The following is a 22,957-nucleotide window of genomic DNA, read 5'->3' as shown; positions in this document are numbered from 1 at the left end:
GTACGTACAAGAAGCGTAAATTAATGAGCAAAATGAATTGACTATCAGAAATCACAGAAAATGAGATTAAAAAAAATTAGAACTAAAAAATCAAAAAATAAACATAATTGATTTTACAAATAAAAAATTTCAAGTTTGCTAAAAAATGTATTAAACAAAGCTATAAATATGAACACTCAAGAGAGTATAGGAATTACGTTAGATAGGGAACCAGATTTTGAGAATAGGGTATTATCGATAGTCAGAAAAAAAGAAAAGACTTTTTCATAAGTATATGGATAAGCCCAACATAACTTTTTCCCCCCTTATCCATTGCAATAGAACTCAGAAGGCAATGGTACTATCTACTATTAGAAAGTGAAAAATATTTTCTGAAATAAATACAAACCCAAAGGAATAAAATCAAAAAATAATAATTACAATAAATATTTAGTATGGAATGGGAGCAACTAACTGTCCATACCCGAGAAATCAAAGAAACTTTTGACAAGTAAAAGACGCAATAGACAATATATTGCCAGGCGTGGTAGCTGCCCAAATTCGATAGGAAGAAAATTCTTCTCCAACGATTCATCACGGCAATAAAATTGGCCAATATAAAGGACCAAATGAAGAAAAGAGGTAATTAAATCAAAAATAATCCTTCTATAATGTAAATTGCAAGAAACATCATATATCGACCAAGGATTAAATGCTGAACATGTTTACAAATTCAGGCCAAAAAGTTATATCCACTTTGATAAAAATATGCAAAAGCGGAAAAACTAAACAAAATGTTGAAGCTAGATCATTTAGTAGTATGAATGACACTATAACACTGACATATGTAACACTGCAGTAATCAAGAAACAAATAACCACAGTGTAATGTATACAAATAACCGAAGTAGTTATTATAGATGCAATGTCAGAGTAAACTATCGAGGTAACCACTATATCCAATTCTAGTAATACTTTTGTCCGCATTTCAAACGCAACCGATACCAAGAAAATTATAAACATTTCTAACATTGACTATTAACCATTAGATAACTGCCAAAAGCCACAAAGTAAAGATTGTAAAATCAGATACAATTAGGTCCTATCCAAACTAACAAAATGTTTTCATGAAATGTTTAAAAGTACTCTCATGCACCAAATTTACTGATATATTCGGATTTGAAACAGAACCAATATGCTCCAATAATTTTATGATCAGTGTTAAAAACTATAGAACACCCATAGCCAAATCAAAGAAATAGATAAATCAGTTGAAAAACTAAATAAGGATGGCCGTATCAGAGTACAATGGCCCATTACTTCTCGTGCCAAAGAAATCACTTACTGAAACAGAAGAAAACTATGGAGATTAGGGTTTAACTACCGACAAATAAAAAAAATTATTAATCAACTTGGCAGATCAAAACTCTTTTCGTGTTTGGATGATGTCTGGTTTACACCAAATTACTTTAGAAAAACAATCCAGAAACATAACGTCATTTTCAACGAGCCCTGGCTTAAACCGCTTTAAGCGATTACCTTACGGTGTAAAAATCGCACCTAATTCATTTCAAAGAATGATGACACTAGCGTTCTCGGGACTGGAAGCATCCCGAGCTTTCCTTTACATGGAAAATACTATTACTCAGTTTTATAGTACATATTTGATGATAATTGATCACGATTTAATATTTTAATTAAATTTTTTTGCAAGAGCTAATATTTATGCTGGGTTCACTGGTTCACTTCAACGAGCGCTTGTTTTCTTTGTCTCTCTTCTGTCGCTATTCGTACAGCGAGGGAATAAGATAAACCGAAAATGAAAATACTGTTCGTTTTATTGCTCTATTAGGAAAAAATTGAAAGACAAAAAGTTACCGATTTCGGACTTCTGTTTTTTTACATTTGGCCTATGGAATCAACCACTGTGCATTGAAGAGCTGACAAATAACCTCAATGGCAGAGTTAAGAAGTTCAATGAACATTTTTGGGTTTATTTGGTTACCGCCAGAAGCCTTCTTCGGTTTCAGTTCCCCAACGACTTTTGCGGTCTTCTTTGGCTGAACAAACAAATAGAAAAGGAATGGCAGGGTTCGCCTGGAAGTTGTCCCGGAGATGTGAAGCAAAAGTTTCGGCTCTATCTTCGTCGCTGCGGACCCAGCTACTTGATAGATTGCTTATCGGATTGTTTCGAAGGAGAGCTCAGATTTGGGTGAGCCCTCCACAGAGGGTGTTTTGTACTGTTTGGCAAAAGTTTTTTTTAAAGTACCGGAGTTGCGCATTTTCTGTTTCTTGCTTTAAAGCTCGATTTAGTGTGCGTATGGATTTCTTAAGACGTTGTTTTGATGACGGCGATCTGTCTGTTTGCCAAGCATGTCGCAGGCGCCTCTAGGACTAGCCGTTCAATTGCAGATTAGTTTTGAAGTGGTCGTTTTGAACGACGCTGCCATGGGTGTTGAGATAGTGACTGCCTCCGCGAATATTTCTTCAAGAGCATCGGTAGAGCATTCGATGTCCGCTTCAAAGTTGAACTGAGGGATTAATTTGATGTGTGAGCTTAAATACTTTTTATATTGTAACCACAGACGATCTGTAGTTTTTGGGCTTTGAAAAAGAGTAATTGGTTTGACGACAGCTCTGAAAGCGCCTTGGCGCTTATTATATTGCGGGTAATGTTTTATGTCACTGCAAAATCTAGAAAGTATAGCCTCTTATTTGAAAGTTTTATTTGTTTGTATGGTGCGTCCTTACCAGTAGCCTAAAGTCGCTATGATTTTCATTCAGGAACTGTGTTACTTCAAGTTTATGCCGTAAAACGCCATTGGCGTTCACCATTTTTATTTGTAGATTTGCCATCTGTTATTTGGACTTTGTTGCTGCAAGCAGCTGTAACAGCATGTTCCGGTTTTGAACCAGTGTTGGCATTCTTTGTTGCTTGGTGACCATCATAGATAACAGAGTGCTTTGTGATTGTAAGATTACAATAGTGGTTTACTTTATGTCGCTGGTCGAACATTGTAGTCGATAGGTAGAATAAGTATTGTATGGGAAATCTAGTATTTGTTAAGTTATCCGATCTCGATGGATTTCTTGGCCCTTGAAGTGCGGGCCTACTAATATCGGAATTGTGAATGCCGCCAAAAATGTGCTTCTCATTGTCTTGTGAATTGTAGGAGGGCACACTGCGGTAAGACTAAGTTAAGCTTGAAATGTATGAGACTGATTTGAATTGTTCTCAGAATAAAACGTCAACCACGACCGCGCGTACGCCAGGCGCACGCCGCCCTTGAAGTATCCCTCTCTTCGGACCTACGCGTGTGGGGTAGTCGTTTAAGGCAACTCCATATGAAGCAAGACAACTCCTTTTATTCGCAGCCCTAGGGACCTGCAAGGGCAACTTGCGCTGGAGGACGACTTGGCGACCAGCTAGAGAGTTGCCAGGAGCATTCCCGTACCAGTAGAGGAGTCGCAGACAGCGACATAGAGGAGCGCAGACAGCGCCGAACACTGGGTACGCAGCATTCCCCCAAGAGGAGTTCGCGGCTGAGAGGAGGGGACGCCACCCCTACAGCAGCGCGAGCGGATCCGCAGCCAGCGAGTAGTGGAGCAGAAAACCGGCCGCGGCGGCGGACATTTCTAGCCCAGCCACTACGGTGACTACAGTAGCGTCCCAACTCAGGAGTACTGCTGTCACAGCTGCGAGTTCAGAGCCGGAGATGTGCCAGCCCCTCACGTCGGACCTTTTGAAAAGGATTGTGGCTTTGGAGGAGGAGCTGAAGCAGGTTAAAACCCTGAACGGTGACATCAAGGAGATGTTCCACCAAGTGCTGATCCGACCCTAGGATCGGTGTTCCCAACGATTCCTTTGGAGAGATGGCAACGACGATCGAGACCCGGATGTGTACGAGATGAACGTAATGACGTTTGGAGCAGCCTGCTCGCCGAGCGCTGCGCATTACGTAAAGACTGTGAATGCCCTGAAGTCAGCGAAGAAGCATCAGTGAGCCAACTGGCGAAGGCCAGCTATTGCAGCCACGGACGGAAACATCCCAAATACAAATTGTAAAATTAAGCGGAACGCTTTTCTGCCCGATAGCAGTATAGCCCGGAAAGCTATATGGAAAAAAAAGAATGGGGCTAAGCCCCAATTAAAATCAATCCCAAATTTTAAATTTAAAAAAACCTAAATACAGGAAATAATATAATATTATAAGCAAATTCGAAGATTTTGATGTACAAGATAGAACCATGATGGGGTTGATTGAAGGTAAAACAGTGGACTTCACTGCAAATGTAATTAACAACATTGAATCTACCAATGTCGATCCTTATTTGACGAATATATTTTTATTAATATTAGTTGTTTATTTTGTCTTTACAAAGACTTATCTTACACAAAAGGTGTATAACTAAATGGGCTTTAAGCCAAGCTAACGATCTAGACAAGATCTAATTTTATCAAACCACAAACAATTGTGTTAAAAATATATTCGAAAAAAAAAAAAATCTCTTTACTCGTACGTACAAGAAGCGTAAATTAATGAGCAAAATTAATTGACTATCAGAAATCACAGAAAATGAGATTAAAAAAAATTAAAACTAAAAAATCAAAAAATAAACATAATTGATTTTACAAATAAAAAATTTCAAGTTTACTAAAAAATGTATTAAACAAAGCTATAAATATGAACACTCAAGAGTGTATAAGAATTTCGTTAGATAGGGAACCAGATTTTGAGAATGGGGTATTATCGATAGTCAGAAAAAAAGAAAAGACTTTTTCATAAGTATATGGATAAGCCCAACTTAACTTTTTCCCCCCTTATCCATTGCAATAGAACTCAGAAGGTAATGGTACTATCTACTATTAGAAAGTGAAAAATATTTTCTGAAATAAATACAAACCCAAAGGAATAAAATCAAAAAATAATAATTACAATAAATATTTAGTATGGAATGGGAGCAACTAACTCTCCATATCCGAGAAATCAAAGAAACTTTTGACAAGTAAAAGACGCAATAGACAATATATTGCCAGGCGAGGTAGCTGCCCAAATTCGATAGGAAGAAAATTCATCTCCAACGATTCATCACGGCAATAAAATTGGTCAATATAAAGGACCAAATGAAGAAAACAGGTAATTTAATCAAAAATAATCCTTCTATTATGTAAATTGCAAGAAACATCATATATCGACCAAGGATTAAATGCTGAACATGTTTACAAATTCAGGCAAAAAAAGTTATATCCACTTTGATAAAGATATGCAAAAGCGGAAAAACTAAACAAAATTTTGAAGCTAGCTCATTTAGTAGTATGAATGACACTATAACACTGACATATGTAACACTGCAGTAATCAAGAAACAAATATTCACAGTGTAATGTATACAAATAACCGAAGTAGTTATTATAGAGGCAATTGCAGAGTAAACTATTGAGGTAACCACTATATCCAATACTAGTAATACTTTTGTCCGCATTTTAAACGCAACCGATACCAATAAAATTATAAACATTTCTAACATTGACTATTAACCATTAGATAACTGCCAAAAGCCACAAAGTAAAGATTGTAAAATCAGATACAATTAGGTCCTATCCAAACTAACAAAATGTTTTCATGAAATGTTTAAAAGTACTCTCATGCACCAAATTTACTGATATATTCGGATTTGAAACAGAACCAATATGCTCCAATAATTTTATGATCAGTGTTAAAAACTATAGAACACCCATAGCCAAATCAAAGAAATAGATAAAACAGTTGAAAAACTAATTAAGGATGGCCGTATCAGAGTACAATGGCCCATTACTTCTCGTGCCAAAGAAATCACTTACTGAAACAGAAGAAAACTATGGAGATTAGGGTTTAACTACCGACAAATAAAAAAAATTATTAATCAACTTGGCAGATCAAAACTCTTTTCCTGTTTGGATAATGTCTGATTTACACCAAATTACTTTAGAAAAACAATCCAGAAACATAACGTCATTTTCAACGAGCACTGGCTTAAACCGCTTTAAGCGATTACCTTACGGTGTAAAAATCGCACCTAATTCACTTCAAAGAATGATGACACTAGCCCGAGCTTTCCTTTACATGGAAAATAAAATTACTTAGTTTTATAGTACATGCCTTCATTTTCATAATGCATTTTATTTGATGATGATTGAGCACGATTTAATATTTTAATTAAATTTTTTTGCAAGAGCTAATTTTTAAGCTGGGTTCACTGGTTCACTTCAACGAGCGCTTGTTTTCTTTGTCTCTCTTCTGTCGCTATTCGTACAGCGAGGGAATAAGATAAACCGAAAATGAAAATACTGTTCGTTTTATTGCTCTATTAGGAAAAAATTGAAAGACAAAAAGTTACCGATTTCGGACTTCTGTTTTTTTACATTTGGCCTATGGAATCAACCACTGTGCATTGAAGAGCTGACAAATAACCTCAATGGCAGAGTTAAGAAGTTCAATGAACATTTTTGGGTTTATTTGGTTACCGCCAGAAGCCTTCTTCGGTTTCAGTTCCCCAACGACTTTTGCGGTCTTCTTTGGCTGAACAAACAAATAGAAAAGGAATGGCAGGGTTCGCCTGGAAGTTGTCCCGGAGATGTGAAGCAAAAGTTTCGGCTCTATCTTCGTCGCTGCGGACCCAGCTACCTGATAGATTGCTTATCGGATTGTTTCGAAGGAGAGCTCAGATTTGGGTGAGCCCTCCACAGAGGGTGTTTTGTTTCTTGCTTTAAAGCTCGATTTAGTGTGCGTATGGATTTCTTAAGACGTTGTTTTGATGACGGCGATCTGTCTGTTTGCCAAGCATGTCGCAGGCGCCTCTAGGACTAGCCGTTCAATTGCAGATTAGTTTTGAAGTGGTCGTTTTGAACGACGCTGCCATGGGTGTTGAGATAGTGACTGCCTCCGCGAATATTTCTTCAAGAGCATCGGTAGAGCATTCGATGTCCGCTTCAAAGTTGAACTGAGGGATTAATTTGATGTGTGAGCTTAAATACTTTTTATATTGTAACCACAGACGATCTGTAGTTTTTGGGCTTTGAAAAAGAGTAATTGGTTTGACGACAGCTCTGAAAGCGCCTTGGCGCTTATTATATTGCGGGTAATGTTTTATGTCACTGCAAAATCTAGAAAGTATAGCCTCTTATTTGAAAGTTTTATTTGTTTGTATGGTGCGTCCTTACCAGTAGCCTAAAGTCGCTATGATTTTCATTCAGGAACTGTGTTACTTCAAGTTTATGCCGTAAAACGCCATTGGCGTTCACCATTTTTATTTGTAGATTTGCCATCTGTTATTTGGACTTTGTTGCTGCAAGCAGCTGTAACAGCATGTTCCGGTTTTGAACCAGTGTTGGCATTCTTTGTTGCTTGGTGACCATCATAGATAACAGAGTGCTTTGTGATTGTAAGATTACAATAGTGGTTTACTTTATGTCGCTGGTCGAACATTGTAGTCGATAGGTAGAATAAGTATTGTATGGGAAATCTAGTATTTGTTAAGTTATCCGATCTCGATGGATTTCTTGGCCCTTGAAGTGCGGGCCTACTAATATCGGAATTGTGAATGCCGCCAAAAATGTGCTTCTCATTGTCTTGTGAATTGTAGGAGGGCACACTGCGGTAAGACTAAGTTAAGCTTGAAATGTATGAGACTGATTTGAATTGTTCTCAGAATAAAACGTCAACCACGACCGCGCGTACGCCAGGCGCACGCCGCCCTTGAAGTATCCCTCTCTTCGGACCTACGCGTGTGGGGTAGTCGTTTAAGGCAACTCCATATGAAGCAAGACAACTCCTTTTATTCGCAGCCCTAGGGACCTGCAAGGGCAACTTGCGCTGGAGGACGACTTGGCGACCAGCTAGAGAGTTGCCAGGAGCATTCCCGTACCAGTAGAGGAGTCGCAGACAGCGACATAGAGGAGCGCAGACAGCGCCGAACACTGGGTACGCAGCATTCCCCCAAGAGGAGTTCGCGGCTGAGAGGAGGGGACGCCACCCCTACAGCAGCGCGAGCGGATCCGCAGCCAGCGAGTAGTGGAGCAGAAAACCGGCCGCGGCGGCGGACATTTCTAGCCCAGCCACTACGGTGACTACAGTAGCGTCCCAACTCAGGAGTACTGCTGTCACAGCTGCGAGTTCAGAGCCGGAGATGTGCCAGCCCCTCACGTCGGACCTTTTGAAAAGGATTGTGGCTTTGGAGGAGGAGCTGAAGCAGGTTAAAACCCTGAACGGTGACATCAAGGAGATGTTCCACCAAGTGCTGATCCGACCCTAGGATCGGTGTTCCCAACGATTCCTTTGGAGAGATGGCAACGACGATCGAGACCCGGATGTGTACGAGATGAACGTAATGACGTTTGGAGCAGCCTGCTCGCCGAGCGCTGCGCATTACGTAAAGACTGTGAATGCCCTGAAGTCAGCGAAGAAGCATCAGTGAGCCAACTGGCGAAGGCCAGCTATTGCAGCCACGGACGGAAACATCCCAAATACAAATTGTAAAATTAAGCGGAACGCTTTTCTGCCCGATAGCAGTATAGCCCGGAAAGCTATATGGAAAAAAAAGAATGGGGCTAAGCCCCAATTAAAATCAATCCCAAATTTTAAATTAAAAAAAACCTAAATACAGGAAATAATATAATATTATAAGCAAATTCGAAGATTTTGATGTACAAGATAGAACCATGATGGGGTTGATTGAAGGTAAAACAGTGGACTTCACTGCAAATGTAATTAACAACATTGAATCTACCAATGTCGATCCTTATTTGACGAATATATTTTTATTAATATTAGTTGTTTATTTTGTCTTTACAAAGACTTATCTTACACAAAAGGTGTATAACTAAATGGGCTTTAAGCCAAGCTAACGATCTAGACAAGATCTAATTTTATCAAACCACAAACAATTGTGTTAAAAATATATTCGAAAAAAAAAAAAATCTCTTTACTCGTACGTACAAGAAGCGTAAATTAATGAGCAAAATTAATTGACTATCAGAAATCACAGAAAATGAGATTAAAAAAAATTAAAACTAAAAAATCAAAAAATAAACATAATTGATTTTACAAATAAAAAATTTCAAGTTTACTAAAAAATGTATTAAACAAAGCTATAAATATGAACACTCAAGAGTGTATAAGAATTTCGTTAGATAGGGAACCAGATTTTGAGAATGGGGTATTATCGATAGTCAGAAAAAAAGAAAAGACTTTTTCATAAGTATATGGATAAGCCCAACTTAACTTTTTCCCCCCTTATCCATTGCAATAGAACTCAGAAGGTAATGGTACTATCTACTATTAGAAAGTGAAAAATATTTTCTGAAATAAATACAAACCCAAAGGAATAAAATCAAAAAATAATAATTACAATAAATATTTAGTATGGAATGGGAGCAACTAACTCTCCATATCCGAGAAATCAAAGAAACTTTTGACAAGTAAAAGACGCAATAGACAATATATTGCCAGGCGAGGTAGCTGCCCAAATTCGATAGGAAGAAAATTCATCTCCAACGATTCATCACGGCAATAAAATTGGTCAATATAAAGGACCAAATGAAGAAAACAGGTAATTTAATCAAAAATAATCCTTCTATTATGTAAATTGCAAGAAACATCATATATCGACCAAGGATTAAATGCTGAACATGTTTACAAATTCAGGCAAAAAAAGTTATATCCACTTTGATAAAGATATGCAAAAGCGGAAAAACTAAACAAAATTTTGAAGCTAGCTCATTTAGTAGTATGAATGACACTATAACACTGACATATGTAACACTGCAGTAATCAAGAAACAAATATTCACAGTGTAATGTATACAAATAACCGAAGTAGTTATTATAGAGGCAATTGCAGAGTAAACTATTGAGGTAACCACTATATCCAATACTAGTAATACTTTTGTCCGCATTTTAAACGCAACCGATACCAATAAAATTATAAACATTTCTAACATTGACTATTAACCATTAGATAACTGCCAAAAGCCACAAAGTAAAGATTGTAAAATCAGATACAATTAGGTCCTATCCAAACTAACAAAATGTTTTCATGAAATGTTTAAAAGTACTCTCATGCACCAAATTTACTGATATATTCGGATTTGAAACAGAACCAATATGCTCCAATAATTTTATGATCAGTGTTAAAAACTATAGAACACCCATAGCCAAATCAAAGAAATAGATAAAACAGTTGAAAAACTAATTAAGGATGGCCGTATCAGAGTACAATGGCCCATTACTTCTCGTGCCAAAGAAATCACTTACTGAAACAGAAGAAAACTATGGAGATTAGGGTTTAACTACCGACAAATAAAAAAAATTATTAATCAACTTGGCAGATCAAAACTCTTTTCCTGTTTGGATAATGTCTGATTTACACCAAATTACTTTAGAAAAACAATCCAGAAACATAACGTCATTTTCAACGAGCACTGGCTTAAACCGCTTTAAGCGATTACCTTACGGTGTAAAAATCGCACCTAATTCACTTCAAAGAATGATGACACTAGCCCGAGCTTTCCTTTACATGGAAAATAAAATTACTTAGTTTTATAGTACATGCCTTCATTTTCATAATGCATTTTATTTGATGATGATTGAGCACGATTTAATATTTTAATTAAATTTTTTTGCAAGAGCTAATTTTTAAGCTGGGTTCACTGGTTCACTTCAACGAGCGCTTGTTTTCTTTGTCTCTCTTCTGTCGCTATTCGTACAGCGAGGGAATAAGATAAACCGAAAATGAAAATACTGTTCGTTTTATTGCTCTATTAGGAAAAAATTGAAAGACAAAAAGTTACCGATTTCGGACTTCTGTTTTTTTACATTTGGCCTATGGAATCAACCACTGTGCATTGAAGAGCTGACAAATAACCTCAATGGCAGAGTTAAGAAGTTCAATGAACATTTTTGGGTTTATTTGGTTACCGCCAGAAGCCTTCTTCGGTTTCAGTTCCCCAACGACTTTTGCGGTCTTCTTTGGCTGAACAAACAAATAGAAAAGGAATGGCAGGGTTCGCCTGGAAGTTGTCCCGGAGATGTGAAGCAAAAGTTTCGGCTCTATCTTCGTCGCTGCGGACCCAGCTACCTGATAGATTGCTTATCGGATTGTTTCGAAGGAGAGCTCAGATTTGGGTGAGCCCTCCACAGAGGGTGTTTTGTTTCTTGCTTTAAAGCTCGATTTAGTGTGCGTATGGATTTCTTAAGACGTTGTTTTGATGACGGCGATCTGTCTGTTTGCCAAGCATGTCGCAGGCGCCTCTAGGACTAGCCGTTCAATTGCAGATTAGTTTTGAAGTGGTCGTTTTGAACGACGCTGCCATGGGTGTTGAGATAGTGACTGCCTCCGCGAATATTTCTTCAAGAGCATCGGTAGAGCATTCGATGTCCGCTTCAAAGTTGAACTGAGGGATTAATTTGATGTGTGAGCTTAAATACTTTTTATATTGTAACCACAGACGATCTGTAGTTTTTGGGCTTTGAAAAAGAGTAATTGGTTTGACGACAGCTCTGAAAGCGCCTTGGCGCTTATTATATTGCGGGTAATGTTTTATGTCACTGCAAAATCTAGAAAGTATAGCCTCTTATTTGAAAGTTTTATTTGTTTGTATGGTGCGTCCTTACCAGTAGCCTAAAGTCGCTATGATTTTCATTCAGGAACTGTGTTACTTCAAGTTTATGCCGTAAAACGCCATTGGCGTTCACCATTTTTATTTGTAGATTTGCCATCTGTTATTTGGACTTTGTTGCTGCAAGCAGCTGTAACAGCATGTTCCGGTTTTGAACCAGTGTTGGCATTCTTTGTTGCTTGGTGACCATCATAGATAACAGAGTGCTTTGTGATTGTAAGATTACAATAGTGGTTTACTTTATGTCGCTGGTCGAACATTGTAGTCGATAGGTAGAATAAGTATTGTATGGGAAATCTAGTATTTGTTAAGTTATCCGATCTCGATGGATTTCTTGGCCCTTGAAGTGCGGGCCTACTAATATCGGAATTGTGAATGCCGCCAAAAATGTGCTTCTCATTGTCTTGTGAATTGTAGGAGGGCACACTGCGGTAAGACTAAGTTAAGCTTGAAATGTATGAGACTGATTTGAATTGTTCTCAGAATAAAACGTCAACCACGACCGCGCGTACGCCAGGCGCACGCCGCCCTTGAAGTATCCCTCTCTTCGGACCTACGCGTGTGGGGTAGTCGTTTAAGGCAACTCCATATGAAGCAAGACAACTCCTTTTATTCGCAGCCCTAGGGACCTGCAAGGGCAACTTGCGCTGGAGGACGACTTGGCGACCAGCTAGAGAGTTGCCAGGAGCATTCCCGTACCAGTAGAGGAGTCGCAGACAGCGACATAGAGGAGCGCAGACAGCGCCGAACACTGGGTACGCAGCATTCCCCCAAGAGGAGTTCGCGGCTGAGAGGAGGGGACGCCACCCCTACAGCAGCGCGAGCGGATCCGCAGCCAGCGAGTAGTGGAGCAGAAAACCGGCCGCGGCGGCGGACATTTCTAGCCCAGCCACTACGGTGACTACAGTAGCGTCCCAACTCAGGAGTACTGCTGTCACAGCTGCGAGTTCAGAGCCGGAGATGTGCCAGCCCCTCACGTCGGACCTTTTGAAAAGGATTGTGGCTTTGGAGGAGGAGCTGAAGCAGGTTAAAACCCTGAACGGTGACATCAAGGAGATGTTCCACCAAGTGCTGATCCGACCCTAGGATCGGTGTTCCCAACGATTCCTTTGGAGAGATGGCAACGACGATCGAGACCCGGATGTGTACGAGATGAACGTAATGACGTTTGGAGCAGCCTGCTCGCCGAGCGCTGCGCATTACGTAAAGACTGTGAATGCCCTGAAGTCAGCGAAGAAGCATCAGTGAGCCAACTGGCGAAGGCCAGCTATTGCAGCCACGGACGGAAACATCCCAAATACAAATTGTAAAATTAAGCGGAACGCTTTTCTGCCCGATAGCAGTATAGCCCGGAAAGCTATATGGAAAAAAAAGAATGGGGCTAAGCCCCAATTAAAATCAATCCCAAATTTTAAATTTAAAAAAACCTAAATACAGGAAATAATATAATATTATAACCAAATTTGAAGATTTTGATGTACAAGATAGAACCATGATGGGGTTGATTGAAGGTAAAACAGTGGACAGTGGAAATGTAATTAACAACATTGAATCTACCAATGTCGATCCTTATTTGACGAATATATTTTTATTAATATTAGTTGTTTATTTTGTCTTTACAAAGACTTATCTTACACAAAAGGTGTATAACTAAATGGGCTTTAAGCCAAGCTAACGATCTAGACAAGATCTAACTTTATCAAACCACAAACAATTGTGTTAAAAATATATTCGAAAAAAAAAAAAAATGTCTTTACTCGTACGTACAAGAAGCGTAAATTAATGAGCAAAATTAATTGACTATCAGAAATCACAGAAAATGAGAATAAAAAAAATTAAAACTAAAAATTCAAAAAATAAACATAATTGATTTTACAAATAAAAAATTTCAAGTTTACTAAAAAATGTATTAAACAAAGCTATAAATATGAACACTCAAGAGTGTATAAGAATTTCGTTAGATAGGGAACCAGATTTTGAGAATGGGGTATTATCGATAGTCAGAAAAAAAGAAAAGACTTTTTCATAAGTATATGGATAAGCCCAACTTAACTTTTTCCCCCCTTATCCATTGCAATAGAACTCAGAAGGTAATGGTACTATCTACTATTAGAAAGTGGAAAATATTTTCTGAAATAAATACAAACCCAAAGGAATAAAATCAAAAAATAATAATTACAATAAATATTTAGTATGGAATGGGAGCAACTAACTCTCCATACCCGAGAAATCAAAGAAACTTTTGACAAGTAAAAGACGCAATAGACAATATATTGCCAGGCGAGGTAGCTGCCCAAATTCGATAGGAAGAAAATTCATCTCCAACGATTCATCACGGCAATAAAATTGGTCAATATAAAGGACCAAATGAAGAAAACAGGTAATTAAATCAAAAATAATCCTTCTATTATGTAAATTGCAAGAAACATCATATATCGACCAAGGATTAAATGCTGAACATGTTTACAAATTCAGGCAAAAAAAGTTATATCCACTTTGATAAAGATATGCAAAAGCGGAAAAACTAAACAAAATTTTGAAGCTAGCTCATTTAGTAGTATGAATGACACTATAACACTGACATATGTAACACTGCAGTAATCAAGAAACAAATATTCACAGTGTAATGTATACAAATAACCGAAGTAGTTATTATAGAGGCAATTGCAGAGTAAACTATCGCGGTAACCACTATATCCAATTCTAGTAATACTTTTGTCCGCATTTTACACGCAACCGATACCAATAAAATTATAAACATTTCTAACATTGACTATTAACCATTAGATAACTGCCAAAAGCCACAAAGTAAAGATTGTAAAATCAGATACAATTAGGTCCTATCCAAACTAACAAAATGTTTTCATGAAATGTTTAAAAGTACTCTCATGCACCAAATTTACTGATATATTCGGATTTGAAACAGAACCAATATGCTCCAATAATTTTATGATCAGTGTTAAAAACTAAAGAACACCCATAGCCAAATCAAAGAAATAGATAAAACAGTTGAAAAACTAATTAAGGATGGCCGTATCAGAGTACAATGGCCCATTACTTCTCGTGCCAAAGAAATCACTTACTGAAACAGAAGAAAACTATGGAGATTAGGGCTTAACTACCGACAAATAAAAAAAATTATTAATCAACTTGGCAGATCAAAACTCTTTTCCTGTTTGGATAATGTCTGATTTACACCAAATTACTTTAGAAAAACAATCCAGAAACATAACGTCATTTTCAACGAGCACTGGCTTAAACCGCTTTAAGCGATTACCTTACGGTGTAAAAATCGCACCTAATTCACTTCAAAGAATGATGACACTAGCGTTCTCGGGACTGGAAGCATCCCGAGCTTTCCTTTACATGGAAAATAAAATTACTTAGTTTTATAGTACATGCCTTCATTTTCATAATGCATTTTATTTGATGATGATTGAGCACGATTTAATATTTTAATTAAATTTTTTTGCAAGAGCTAATTTTTAAGCTGGGTTCACTGGTTCACTTCAACGAGCGCTTGTTTTCTTTGTCTCTCTTCTGTCGCTATTCGTACAGCGAGGGAATAAGATAAACCGAAAATGAAAATACTGTTCGTTTTATTGCTCTATTAGGAAAAAATTTAAAGACAAAAAGTTGCCGATTTCGGACTTCTGTTTTTTTACATTTTGCCTATGGAATCAACCACTGTGCATTGAAGAGCTGACAAATAACCTCAATGGCAGAGTTAAGAAGTTCAATGAACATTTTTGGGTTTATTTGGTTACCGCCAGAAGCCTTCTTCGGTTTCAGTTCCCCAACGACTTTTGCGGTCTTCTTTGGCTGAACAAACAAATAGAAAAGGAATGGCAGGGTTCGCCTGGAAGTTGTCCCGGAGATGTGAAGCAAAAGTTTCGGCTCTATCTTCGTCGCTGCGGACCCAGCTACCTGATAGATTGCTTATCGGATTGTTTCGAAGGAGAGCTCAGATTTGGGTGAGCCCTCCACAGAGGGTGTTTTGTACTGTTTGGCAAAAGTTTTTTTTAAAGTACCGGAGTTGCGCATTTTCTGTTTCTTGCTTTAAAGCTCGATTTAGTGTGCGTATGGATTTCTTAAGACGTTGTTTTGATGACGGCGATCTGTCTGTTTGCCAAGCATGTCGCAGGCGCCTCTAGGACTAGCCGTTCAATTGCAGATTAGTTTTGAAGTGGTCGTTTTGAACGACGCTGCCATGGGTGTTGAGATAGTGACTGCCTCCGCGAATATTTCTTCAAGAGCATCGGTAGAGCATTCGATGTCCGCTTCGAAGTTGAACTGAGGGATTAATTTGATGTGTGAGCCTAAATACTTTTTATATTGTAACCACAGACGATCTGTAGTTTTTGGGCTTTGAAAAAGAGTAATTGGTTTAACGACAGTTTTGAAAGCGCCTTGGCGCTTATTATATTGCGGGGAATGTTTTATGTCACTGCAAAATCTAGAAAGTATAGCCTCTTATTTGAAAGTTGTATTTGTTTGTAAGGTGCGTCTCTACCAGTAGCATAAAGTCGCTATGATTTCCATTCAGGAACTGGGTTACTTCAAGTTTGTGCCGTGAAACGCCATTGGCGTTCACCATTGTTATTCGTAGATTTGCCATCTGTTATTTGGACTTCGTTGCTGCAAGCAGCTGTAACAGCTGGTTCCGGTTTTGAACCAGTTTTGGCATTCTTTGTTGCGTGGTGACCATCGTAGATACCAGAGTGCTTTGTGATTGTAAGATTACAATAGTGGTTAACTTTATGTCGCTGGTCGAACATTGTAGTCGATAGGTAGAATAAGTATTGTATAGAAAATCTAGTATTTGTTAAGTTATCCGATCTCGATGGATTTCTTGGCCCTTGAAGTGCGGGCCTACTAATATCGGTATTGTGAATGCCGCCAAAAATGTGCTTCTCATTGTCTTGTGAATTGTAAGAGGGCACACTGCGGTAAGATTAAGTTAAGCTTGAAATTTATGAGACTGATTTGAATTGTTCTCAGAATAAAACGACAACCACGACCGCGCGTACGCCAGGCGCACGCCGCCCTTGAAGTATCCCTCTCTTCGGACCTACGCGTGTGGGGTAGTCGTTTAAGGCAACTCCATATGAAGCAAGACAACTCCTTTCATTCGCAGCCCTAGGGACCTGCAAGGGCAACTTGCGCTGGAGGACGACTTTGCGACCAGCTAGAGAGTTGCCAGGAGCATTCTCGTACCAGTAGAGGAGTCGCAGACAGCGACATAGAGGAGCGCATACAGCGCCGAACACTGGGTACGCAGCATTCCCCCAAGAGGAGTTCGCGGCTGAGAGGAGGGGACGCCACCCCTACAGCAGCGCGAGCGGATCCGCAGCCAGCGAGTAGTGGAGCAGAAAACCGGCCGCGGCAGCGGACATTTCTAGCCCAGCCACTACGGTGACTACAGTAGCGTCCCAACTCAGGAGTACTGCTGTCACAGCTGCGAGTTCAGAGCCGGAGATGTGCCAGCCCCTCACGTCGGACCTTTTGAAAAGGATTGCGGCTTTGGAGGAGGAGCTGAAGCAGGTTAAAACCCTGAACGGTGACATCAAGAAGATGTTCCACCAAGTGCTGATCCGACCCTAGGATCGGTGTTCCCAACGATTCCTTTCTATGGCAACGACGATCGAGACCCGGATGTGTACGAGATGAACGTAATGACGTTTGGAGCAGCCTGCTCGCCGAGCGCTGCGCATTACGTAAAGACGGTGCCCTGAAGATTGGGATTCAGATCCGAGGGCAGTCAAAGCCATCACTACGTCGATGACTATGTGGACAGTTTCGCTACAGAGAGCGAAGCTATCAGTGTATCTACCCGAGTTAAGGAGATACACGCGGAGGCTGGATTCGAATTATGCCAGTTTTCATCCAGCTCACCCATCGTTGAAGCGGCGTTGGGACCACCTGGACAAGTCAAGAGCGTCGGATGGGGTGAGGCTTCAGATTCAACGTGGAGTATCACCGAGTGCCAAGTAGCGTTCTAAGTGGAGATCGAGTCCCTACAAAGAGGGAGTATTTGAGCTTGCCGATGAGAACGATGTCGACCCCAAGGTTGGAGCTGCAGGCAGCGGTTCTTGGAACCAGACTGATGAACACAGTCAAGGAGGAACATAATGTGGACATCAGCGAGACGGTTTTGTGGACGGACTCAAAGACGGTGCTGAGATGGATCGGCAGAACCCACCGCCGGTACAAGCAGCTTGTCGGCAACCGAGTGGAGGAGATCTTGGAGTCGTCGAAGGTTTCCCAGTGGCGATGGATACCTACAGCTGACAACGCAGCGGATGATGCGACGCGGTCGCAGAATAAGGCGGACCTTAGCCCGGTATCACGTTGGCTAAGCGGATCCGCATTTTTGAGGCAGCCTGTGAGCGGCTGGCCGGCGCCTGAGGAGGAAACTAAGCGTGTTCCAGATGCGCCTGATGAAGAAGAGATGTCCAGTGAGTTTGCATTGGTGGCCGCCAATAATAATTTCGTCATTCCGTTCCAGAAATTCTCGAGCTTCAGTCGCCTGGTGATGACCACAGCATGGGTCTTGAGGTTTGCGCGTTGGTGTCGCAAGCGAAGCGAGCTCGAGGAGTATGGACTCACTGCAACGGAGTGTGAGGCTGCGGAGAACCTGTTAGTTAGACAGAATGCGGAAAAAACGTCGCAAGCTCGAGTGAGATTCGAGGTCTGGCGCCTTACATGGATGAACACGGAGTTCTGCGAGTTTATGGCAGAGTTGATTCCGCACTGTCCATGCCCTACAGTGCGAAGAGGCCCGTAATACTGTCACACAGGCACAGTCTTACGGAATTAATCGTCAGGCACTTTCACGCCCAGATGAAGCATCAAAACGTGGATGCGACGATTGCTCATATAAGGACGAGATTCTGGGTCACGAAGATGAGACGAGTGTTGAAGGAAGTAATCTCGTCGTGCAACGAGTGCAAGTTGCAACGAACGCGGCCGATGCCGCCGATATGGGACCCCTTCCAGAGGATCGACTGAAAGCAGGGGGAATGGCCATTCAAGTACACCGGATTGGATTACTTTGGGCCACTGCTGGTGACTGTATCCCGTCACAGAGAGAAGCGTTGGGTCGCCTTGTTTACGTGCTTGACGACAAGGGCGATTCATATGGAGCTGGCGCATGACCTGTTGACGGATTCCTGCATAATAGCGATCAGGAACTTCATCTGCCGTAGAGGACCAGTATATAGACTGCGGAGTGATAACGGCAAGAATTTCGTGGGAGCTGACAGAGAGGCCAGGCGATTTGGAGACGTGTTCGAGATGGAGAGGATACAGAGTGAGTTGTCCAGCAGAAGCATTGAATGGGTTTTCAGTTGCCCATCGAACCCGTCTGAGGGCGGAGTATGGGAGCGGATGGTGCAGTGCGTCAAACGAGTGCTGCGCCATACGCTGAAGGAAGTCGAGCCGAGGGATCATGTGTTGGAGAGTTTCCTGATCGAGGCGGAGAATATAGTCAACTCGCGTCCGCCGGTGGATGCGGACCATGAGACGCCGTTGACGCCAAACGATCTGCTCAAGGGAGCAGCTAACCTACCGAATACGCCTGGATTGGATGCGGAGCTGCCGAAGGAGGGTTCTACGCGAAAGCAGTGGAGGATTGCTCGCATGCTGCGAGACCGTTTCTGGAGGAGGTGGGTCCTGGAGTACCTGCCTACGCTTGTGCGCTGCGAGAAGTGGTGACGAAGAACGGAGCCCATCCGCCAGGGCGATATGGTCTTCGTCTGCGATCCTGCCTTGCCCAGACGAGAGTGGCGCAAGGGCATCGTGGAAGAGGTCTACAGCGGAGCTGATGGAGTCGTCAGACGCGCCACAGTGCGCGTGAACGACAATGGCCTATCTCGGACAATGTTGCGGCCCATCTCGAAACTTGCAGTTTTGGATTTGAGTGAAGCGGTTCTTCACGGGGTCGGGGATGTCGCTGGTCGAACATTGTAGTCGATAGGTAGAATAAGTATTCTATGGGAAATCTAGTATTTGTTAAGTTATCCGATCTCGTTGGATTTTTGGCCCTTGAAGTGCGGGCCTACTAATATCGGTATTGAGAATGCCGCCAAAAATGTGCTTCTCATTGTCTTGTGAATTAAGTTAAGCTTGAAATGTATGAGACTGATTTGAATTGTTGAAATTTCGCGGGCCACATATTTTTCAATTTGTTTGTTTTGGTATGTTGGTACACTCTTCCCGAACATCTGTGGAATTCAATAACCTATTAGTAGGTCCCAAAATTTATGGAAAGATTGCTAGAAGCGCTTAATAAACGTTATTAACACTAAGCGTCTGACGAATCCACGACAGGCTGAAGAGCTCCCTAAACAAGCGTAGTTATAGTAAAACTGCATTATCTGTATCCTGACCTGGCGAAGAACCAAACTTGAAATGTCACTTCTGCAAGTCAGTAGGAGCTCGGTTCAAATTCGTAAAAAGTATAATATTTTGAATTAATTGTCCACGCAAAAGGTATGAGGTCTCACCCAGCCGATCATCTCGGTATAACTCGACCTCCCAAGTACCGCCTGGCAATCAATTGACATCCCCTATTGACAAACAGGTAGCCCAACAACTGAGTGCCTCGATCAGTCAGCCTGTGCCCCAAAGAACCGATCACATCTTAGTCGCAACGGGTCTCGTTGAGGTTCAAAGTCAGGCAGAAAACAAACTGTACGATAGACGTTTTTTAGACTCGGGGTCCCAGGTCAATTTTATTACGGAGGAGTTGGCGAATATTTGAATTAAAACAATACCGCCATGAGGCAACATTTTCTGGGTTTGGCGTGTACAGCTAACGTTTTCAGTCCACACGACTATTTGGTCTCGACTGAATTCCTTAAAATGGGTAGTTGAATGCATAATTCTAACTTCGGTCTCAGGGAACCGCACAGAAGCGACCATTGGACCTTAAATGGACCAATGGACCTTAATGGATCCTAACTTGTATCTTACAACTCATACATTGAAGACCTGCAGCGCTTCAATGCGGACGATGGTTGGTCATTTCATTACAAACGTAAGTACACACGCTATGTAGTAGTTTCAATGATTCTTTATTTTTGTTATGTATATATATTGGACTTTGATACACTTCGAGCAGTTCACCCAAGTAGGATAACGACACCAAGAACGGAATGGTTAGGCGCGGGGCCCTATTATCAAAAATGCGGGTTCGCGAGGAAGATTCATAAAATAAATACAGGCAAGACACAAAGGAAAATTAAGGCACAACTAAGAATGAAGCAAATCAGTTAAAATATTAGTTTTTAATACTGTATAGAAGTTGTAGTGCAAATTAAATAATATGGGTTGTTATGATTATTACATAGAACGCAAAAGGGCTCGTGCAAACAAAAATTTTTTGCACATCATGGCAAACTTAAAACATTGAAAGTTAGGCGGTATAAAAGTTCTACAGAATCAATATCACATCTTATAGAATTTTGATTTAAAATAGTACCAAGCAATGTTCTACAATTTTATTAAGCAATAGTATTCTTCTCTGGTAGGAAGTTATTCATGAAAAAATCAATATCCGACTGTAACAACAAACCATTATATGATAAACAAAACTTAACATCATCAGCTTACATTATTACACGAGAATGTGTTATGATAGAGGGAACATCGTTAATTAACAAATGAACCAGCAAAGGCCCCAATTGACTACTGTAGTATGCGCAAAAATCGGGTACACACAATGTACATCAACAACATTAAATTTAGAATATATAAAAGTTTAACGGCCAGCACATTTTCAAGTGCATTGGTAATATGATCACCCAGCAGACAACTGTCGCTGTGTTGGTATGTTTCACACACAGGCCGACTTACTTGAATAAGATTTAAATTTTGCGCGCACTGCGCGCAAGAAGCAGTCTATAATGATTTTATTGGGTACCAGCGTTGTGAATATATGCACAATTGCATTGTCAGCATTCTTTTCCGCTGCTGCCTAATGCCCATCGACCAGACTTAATCTTAAGAGAAACATTCTGAAATGGCAACTTAATAAATAAAGACTTGTGATCGATCGATCGAGTGATTACTACACGTGTGAGGTACAGCACTGGCAACAATAATAAACACATTGCGATGGCGACGTGAAGAACTACACGGCGACCGTGACATGGTGTCACAAGGACCCATGGATGGAATCTAACTAAAAGAGATACCCGATCTAAAACAATGCAACAAGTGTGAGAAAGCCAGGAAAAATTACGGAAACTACAAATGGAATAAAAGAGGCTGAAGAACTTAAAATCGGCAAAAGAAAAACTGCAATTGGAAGCCTTAAAAAATAAATCGGACAGAGTAGAGATGGAGATATGGCGAAACGAGGAGCGTAAACAATAAAATGAACAAAAGAGTATCTCTCATAAAGTGGCTTTTATTTAAAAAACAACCGTCACCTTTCTAGGTAACATCCCAAAAATTAGAAGAACAACTTGATTTTCTCAATGAAGTCTTACAAAAATAAAGCCAATAACTCCAGCTCACTCAGTAATAAGACAATTAACCAAGAAAACAAAATAACACCTCCACTTTCAAAGCAGCTACCAAAAAAAATCAAGATCCCAAGGATTGCCCGGGACCACTGGAGAGCCCCCATTGCAAATCAATTCGCCTAAAATCCTATGCTATGACCGGCTCTGGTACCGCCTGAGCCCATAGGCCCAGGACATCTGCAGCTGAGACAACAAGTGTGAGGGGCAGGTTGCCCCTATGTCAGCGAAGAAGCATCAGTGAGCCAACTGGCGAAGGCCAGCCGTTGCAGCCAGGGACGGAAACATCCCAAATACAAATAAAAATTTTAAAATTAAGCGGAACGCTTTTCTGCCCGATAGCAGTATAGCCCGGTAAGCTATATGGAAAATAGGAAGAATGATGTAAAAACAAAAAAAAAGGCTAAGCCCGAAATTAAAATCAATCCCAAATTCTAAATTTAAAAAAACCTAAATACAGGAAATAATATAATATTATAAGCAAATTTGAAGATTTTGATGTACAAGATAGAACCATGATGGGGTTGATCGAACGTAAAACAGTGGACTTCACTGCAAATGTAATTAACAAAATTGAATCTACCAATATCGATCTTTATTTGAGGAATATATTTTTATTAATAATAGTTGTTTATTTTGTCTTTACAAAGACTTATTCTACACAAAAGGTGTATAACTAAATGGGCTTTAAGCCAAGCTAACGATCTAGACAAGATCTAATTTTATCAAACCACAAACAACTGTGTTAAAAAGATATTCGGAAAAAAATAAAAAAAAATTCTTTTTACTCGTACGT

The 22,957-nt window shown here is 40.3% G+C and overlaps 2 long non-coding RNA genes across 17 annotated transcripts in view; one reads left to right on the top strand and one right to left on the bottom strand.

The window, feature by feature from the left end:
• Positions 1-1,798: 1,798 nt before the first annotated feature.
• Positions 1,799-22,691, bottom strand: LOC122818022 (uncharacterized). Of its 6 annotated transcripts, none has more exons than XR_007765145.1 (3): positions 22,612-22,691; positions 11,628-13,059; positions 1,799-2,672 (listed from the first exon to the last, which is right to left on the bottom strand). It is a non-coding gene; the product is annotated as an uncharacterized LOC122818022 (long non-coding RNA). The 6 variants fall into 6 exon arrangements; XR_007765146.1 differs by lacking the exon at positions 1,799-2,672 and adding an exon at positions 6,298-7,121; XR_006367546.2 differs by lacking the exon at positions 1,799-2,672 and adding an exon at positions 10,747-11,570 and having other exon boundaries at positions 22,612-22,690.
• Positions 3,004-22,957, top strand: part of LOC122818020 (uncharacterized) — a 30,541-nt gene continuing 10,587 nt past the window's right edge. For 3 of the 11 annotated variants that reach the window (XR_007765139.1, XR_007765137.1, XR_007765138.1), the window contains exons 1-2: positions 3,008-3,165; positions 3,218-4,628. This is a non-coding gene — a long non-coding RNA (uncharacterized LOC122818020). Of the gene's footprint in view, positions 3,166-3,217; positions 5,117-7,458; positions 7,615-7,666; positions 9,566-13,525; positions 14,317-22,957 lie in introns of those variants that run through there. The other 8 variants (XR_007765142.1, XR_007765140.1, XR_007765141.1 and 5 more) reach the window with 6 other exon arrangements.

This window comes from Drosophila biarmipes, unplaced genomic scaffold (genome assembly GCF_025231255.1).
Source record: "Drosophila biarmipes strain raj3 unplaced genomic scaffold, RU_DBia_V1.1 ptg000008l, whole genome shotgun sequence".
In the NCBI taxonomy this organism is placed as follows: Eukaryota; Metazoa; Arthropoda; class Insecta; order Diptera; family Drosophilidae; genus Drosophila; species Drosophila biarmipes.
This window is presented reverse-complemented; position numbering and strand designations above follow the sequence as displayed.